A 7,620-nucleotide genomic window follows, 5' to 3' on the forward strand; every position below is an offset into this window, starting at 1 on the left:
CAATGAAATATAATAATAATTAATAATAAAATAATATAAGTACTTGGGTATTGTTAAATAATACTTACAAATTAAAGGTTTTGTTCATTTTTTAATTTATCAATAAATATCAACATGATGTGGACCTAAAAAAATATTATTTTTTTTAAAATATTTATTAAATAAATATTTGTATAATTTTGTGTTAAAATAATGAACTGAATCATTTATGTAATTTTTATATTGCGTCTTTCATCCTCGATATTCCTTTTCTTATTAAATTATGACAATTTCGTAGTTCCAGTAGAGATGTTGGTGTTCTCCATGCCATTTGTCTATGAACTATTAAACCTTATTAATCGCCCAATACAATTATCCTCAAACTAATCGATTAATGGTTTTAATATTTTATCGTTATCAAGAAAAAATGTTGAATCCAATAGTTCTTTAAATTACTTTATGACTTAAGATGTTGGCACATATACTAAGGCATTTTTCAATTGTTTCGTGGTTACGACCTATACCCATTAATATAATACATTTTCTTACTTTTAAAAATGAGTGTTGGTACATCTTAAAATAACATTCTGTGGTTGAATTTTTCAAATATTTTGTACAACTTGTTTGATTCGTATGATTTCACAAAAAAATGATTAAAAAATATAAAATTAACTGTACATAATATTATAGGTACATTAAATGGAGTAATTTCAAATTTTTTGTTTTTAAAAGGTTTTACATTTTTCTAAAAAATAAGTGACTTTATAATATTAATAAATTATTAAATTGCCTTCACTCAAACATAATAACACTTATATTAGCCAATACCTAATTATCCAACCCTTAGTCACTCGTCATAAAAATTTTATTTTATTTTAAAAGTTTTTACTTTCGCACTTCTCAATAATTCAGTTAATGCATTTGATCTTCACTACCATGTTTTTTTAAATTCTGTCACTATGTTAGATATCAAAATTCCTTCTACATTCGAATTCATTCCACTTCATACTGTCACAATCGTCTAATGAATAAAATGCTCAAGCTGGCTAATCAAGTATTTTCAACTTTTGCACATCAATTTTGTTAGCTTTATGGTATACTTATCTATATTCGTATTTTTAATGTCATTAAGTTCATATATAATGTATAGATTAATAATTAATCTAATATATTATTGTTATTGCCGATGATGTTTATTAATAAAATAAATTATAACATTAGTTAAATATAGTTACGAACTATAAAAATTATAATAATAATATTGATATATAATTGACATTATATTACATATAACATATATACGATACATCTTATGGTCCAAATTTAAAGATAAAAAAAAAAATGGAACCGTAGAGTCTTTGATATACCAAATGTGATAGAACGCATTAATGGAAAATATGAGAATTCATTAACTTTCAACTTACCGATAATCCATAAACTGAGTAACCTTTTTTCTTTATTTTTATACACATAAAACAATTATAATATTCAAACTTTAATATTACTAGCGCTCGTTTGTTCTAGTTGGAACTGTATTTTAATAATAATTTAAGATCTGGTCGTTTTATACGGTCGTTCGATCTTATTATAAGATTTACTAAGATTACGCTGCAAGTCTCCGACACACACTACATCGTAAACAACGACGAATCTATACGAGACCGGTCGGTTATTACTGGGTGTGTAAACGGCTAAACCTAGGTTTTTTGGACATTCGGTCCTTAACTATAGCACATCAAATCTATGTCAACATAATATTACATATACATATAAGGAATATTGTTTTAGCCGTTCAGCGCCTTTTCCGAAAACCGGATAGAAACGCGTTTTCAAAGCACGTCTCTTGAGTAATCTGCTTCTGAAACAATAATACTTTTCTATATACATTTATACATTGTATACACACCACTGATTATTACGGACACATTGGGCAACATACATGAGCTAAACTCGAGAAAACTGCAATTCTGAGTGTATACCTATATGTGTGTAATGCCGAGAGGTTGTTTAGCAGACGGATCGCACGATTTGTCGAGCGCGAGTTCGTTGGAGCGTATACGAATATACTCGTAATAATAGTAGAGTGCAGGCATTATAGCAGAAGATCCGTTCAGAATACCCAACTGCCGCAGTTGCAAGGCTAACACGCTTTATTTATGGATTTTTAACGAGGATCATTTTATCGTTGCACTAAAAAACTACGCGCACGTTACGAGAGAAAGGTTGCTATTGTTGCAATTGTACAGTGTATGCAAATTAAAAACCGTTCATGCGCAATGGTGTCAGATTTAGTGGTGATGAAGGGGGTGCAATGCATCGGAGCCTCAAGGTTGAGGTGTTTTTAAAGGCCTCAGATGCAGATCTTTAATTTCCTTAATGGCGTAAAATTATACATTTTGATTTTATAATATTAATATAAATATCAAAAATTGTTTTCGTGAAATATTGAATAATAATTTAACAAATTTTACAAATGTTTATCATAATTATTATAATGTTCATTGGAAATTGATTCATTCTCAACGCATTTATATAATTATCATTCAAGTGCATTATACGCCGAAGAAATAGACAATATTTATATTGATATATTTTTTTTTTTCTTAAAAGCCTTCGATAAGTATTAGCACCCAGGATCACGACTCAAATCAACATACGAACAGTTGTGTGATTATTTCGGTATCATTTTTCGACGTTTGAATACGAACAAGTTTAAAGCTGTCCGTAATTATTAAAAAAAAAGTAATCTATTATTCGAATCAAATGTGTTTAGATATATTGAAAAATTAGTTTAAAAAAATACTTAATGTAACGTCAACTATGTTTTTGTGGAGGTAAGCGGTATGCACTTCAGTCGAAAGTTGTAGAAAAATGTATTATCGATTAGTAATCAGTTAAATAATACATTTAAATTATCTGATGAAATCTTATAAAGTGAATTTTATTCGTATTCTTCCCAAAAAAGTGTTTGCCAGATCTTAAATTTTTTTCGTGTACTACCCTAACATTTAAAGTCACCAAGAATGATAATGTTTCATTTCGTATCTGATAACCTTTTTTAAAGTCATCAATTGATATCAAAAGATCTAAAATTGATGTTGGACCAAATCTTTCAATGTATAGGTGATACGTAAATGGTCTTGATACTTAATTTTAACGTTCCGTTTGGAACGTATTTACCAAACTGTCAGGCCTCTCAATAAGTTATAAATGTAATTTAGGTTGATAAATGCTGTTCTATTATACCAAAAGTTGCAACGTTTCGACTTAACTGTTTAATTAAATTCACAATATAATTATTGAGAAGAAAACAAAACATTTGATAGCATTTTATGATGTTTATTAACGATTACGATTGAATTGATAATAAAAAGAAAACGTACAATATTCTTTGTACCTACATCACATAATTATATTGTTTTAACATTACAATAATACAATTTATAAACTGACATATAACTGCGATGCATATATCTGTGATATATCTGTGGTCGTAACCATTGTACGTATATTGTTTGTGGAGAGGAGTGACGGTATTATTAATTATAACTATTATTATGTATATAATGATTGAGATATCAAATTGCAATGCCTCAATTATATAACCAGAAAAGCGTTTGATAAAGTAGGTACAGTTTAATTGTATTATATGTGCATTAATAGGTGTTTGGGGATGGAAATAATACAATTTTAACAATCAAAACGTGTAATTGTCACTAACGTAACGCTCCACGAATTGTACGAAAATAATCAGTTCTTGGCACATAATTATTTTAATCGTATGCATTAAACGCTTTAATCACATAACAATGATGGATTTCCTACATTGTTACCATCAGACACCTGTATAGACGTATACAAGTACATAGACTGTATAAAAGATAATTATCAGCCGGCCGCAGGTAATGTTTTTGAGCAATTATCGACTAGTTTGGTTATGAAACGCAGCTATTACTAAAATCGATTTAATTTTCGGCGACGTGTGTTTACGTATTATGAGTATTTTTTCCGGGGAAGTTATTTATTATAATATTAATTATAAATTAATATTATATAATTAATCACGTCAAAATAATAAGATGTTTTTAAGTATATATATATTGTAACCATGTGGATACATATTTAAATTAAATGCGTATGCTTCTGATCTCTTATGAACGTCCGTTTTAATTTAGTATTAATATTATGTATGAAGTGGAAAACATAAGAATTATATTAAACAAAAATTATAAATTCATATAATGTGTTAATATTTAAAAATAAATTCAACATAATATTAAAATCGAATAACCATGGGCCCATTACCATCGGTTTATAATCGTTTATTCGAAATATTTATATATAATGTACTACAAGCACAAATTATAGATTTAATCTATGCTATCATATAAATTACTGATATAAAATAATAAAATTTAAATCAACATCGTATGTAATCAATTTATTTGTACATCTAAAATTATTCTAATTAACTATAACAACAGTTCCCAAACTTTTTTGAGTCATGCATACTCAAAAAAATAAAAAAATTAATCGCACCTCCTATAATTAAATAAGATAACCTTTTTTATTTTTTAAATATAAGTACATTATTGTTAATCTAAAAAAAAATATATATATAGTTGTGTAATATACAATGTAAATATTTTCCTCGCGTCTCTCAGTTTGAGGACCGCTGAACTATAATATATTATAGGATATTTGCTATTAATCATTACTAAAGTTTCATTAAAAATATCTGTTATCCATCAGACTTATGTAATGATAATTGGTAATTGTTTAGTAATAAACCTCGTACCTATTTCATTCTATAGTTCAACAAAATAATCAATATTATTCCAATATTCTTATACGCTTAAGTATACTATCATGTATCTAGTTGTTTTATTATACCACTAACTATAATTATAAATATTTTTCTTAATTTTCCGTTATTGATTTTAAATTCATATTATATTTAGGAATTTTAGAACAAATATATATCATACATAATTTTACATTATTTAAATTTCAATAAAGTGCAACTAATTTAATTACTTACATTTCGTTCCGAAACAGTCGGAGAGTAATTTTAGTGAATTTATGATTCAATATATTCAAATAATTATATAATCGAAAAACCAATAAATTAATAGAGCTTTCATTTTTTTCATAAAAACGTTGTTTTGTTTATGACAAGAGAACATTTTGATTTTAGGAAAAAAGTATTACCGACATAGCATTAGAGAATAAAATACGAATACAGACTTTTGTTATATAATATACAAAATATATTTTTATTTAATTTTTAAAACACCATAATAAAAAAATTCACATTTATATGAAACAATAATTTTCATATTGAAATAATTTCAACAGTTTATAAAATTTAAAGTGTTATACATAATCTTTCGTTTAATTGTATATACATTTTTTTCATCAGGAATTCAATCCGCTATTTTAAAATATTATAATGATTTCGTTTTGATAATTTATTAATATGACTATCGGCCACCTTGCACTTAAAATTATATAATATATTAATATATGATTATATGAATATATTTAAAGGTATGACGTATGTAGGTATAATAAATATATAATTTCAATGAAACGTGGTTAGGGACATCCATTTTTTCATTTTATTTTTTTTTATCTTTATCTCTACTAGTTTGAATTTAATTAAAAGTACTTACCAAAATATTTTTAATCTATAATATCACAATATAAAATGTATGTTTATGTTAAATACCCAGATTATAAAATTAACAAATATAAAGTTTATATTTTTAATCTTCTACAACAGCGGTTCTCAATCGAGTTTCTCAATTGAGACCCCGATCCCCTATAATATCAAGAGATTTTGAGTGACCCTTCTATTATAATAACATTACCAACATTAACATTAAAATTATGGTTAAAAGTAGCCATAAATTAATATGATTAATACAGCGTTTTTATTGGTAATCCTAAACTTTTATCAATTGTAGTTCTTAACAGTGATTTTTATGATGATAAATATTAGAACCTCTTACTAGCTATTTTATATATTGACCACCCCTCCCCCTCCATTTCGAGAATCGCTATTACTACAAGACTATTTATCAATGAAAATATTGACAATATTTCAATAAAATATTAGTAATATTTACTTTAAATTATCTTTAAAATATGTGTATATGATTACAAGCCGCTCCATAAACATATAAATTAATTTTTAAAGTTTTTAATTTTTATTAGTTTGAAATATTTGTCAGTATATTTAATTAAATAAGTTTAACTAATTAAACAAAAAAAAAAAAAAAATCAATAAATTGTTAAAAATTGTCATGAAAAGCGAAAAAATGTTAGTAATTAAGTTTATTTAAAAGTCTAAAATAATATGTAGATATTTATTTTATATTTTATCATTTTATTACTGTATAAGAGTTGAACAATTTCACATAAAGAGAAATTAAAATAAAATTAAATTCGAACCACAACTTTGTTTCTAAAAGTATACGTTACAAAGTTGAAAATAAGTATATTATATCAGTTGGATTCGAGATTAATGAAGACATAACGCGTTTATATTATATTTATTTATTTGCACATGTTAATGTTACAGAAAATAATGATAATTTTAATGTGCTGATAATTAAACTAATTAATAAAAATAAATAGATCAATAGATAGACGTTTATGCATGGGAATTATTAATGTTAGTAGTAAATGTTTGATTGAGTTGAATTTTAGTATTTGTTATTCTATATATTATGTAGGTATCTGTAATATAATTAAATTTCAATATAAGTATTTTGCATTTAAAATCATTCTATACCTATCATTAAATCGAACGCCTACATAAAACGCTATAAAATAAAAAATAAGTATCCGTTTACGTTAAAAAAAATACATTAAACACAATTTGTGTTGAGTCCAAAAAAAAAACAATTTTTTTAAATTGTTTTTCTATTTCCATTCCACAAAACCTTCGCATTACGCCTGTTTATTCTAAAGAAGACTTTTTTTAATTTTATATATTTTTTTAACTACTCAAAACATACATAATGTTTAATTTCTATAATGAATTCGGCGCCATTTATGTTTGAATAGATAATATATAATACATAATACCCTTCGTATAATATTATGTAATGAATGTTTACAGTATTTATATACAATTGTATCTTTTTTTTCCTGTTTTGAATCGACGATGCTACGGGTAGACTTTCGTATTACTTCCGTCGCACAAAAACGATTATATCTATAATAAATGGACAGTTTTTTTTTTTCGAGATTGCAATAATAAATACGTCATTCACAATTATTTTCAATAGCAATTTTTTATAACTATTATAACTTTAAACTAATTTCAGCAATATACACTAATATAGGAGAACAAAAATACTTAAATAACTCCATATGCTATATACCACTGTACCATGTTATGTTGTATTTTAGTTAGTGTAAAAAAATCTGTTATTCAATAGATATTTCCATACCATTTTTTTTTTTTTTTAAAGAGGAATAAGTTTCCCACGCATTGCAAAATTAAACGAGTATAATAAAATATTATTATTACTTGTATATTATACTCGATATAAATAAAGAAGGTAAACCATCAGATTTTGAAGTACTATGATTTTTTTTTTTCTTTATTTTTCATCAGTTACTAAATAT

This window comes from Sipha flava, unplaced genomic scaffold, assembly GCF_003268045.1.
Source record: "Sipha flava isolate LNK unplaced genomic scaffold, YSA_version1 341_pilon_pilon, whole genome shotgun sequence".
In the NCBI taxonomy this organism is placed as follows: Eukaryota; Metazoa; Arthropoda; class Insecta; order Hemiptera; family Aphididae; genus Sipha; species Sipha flava.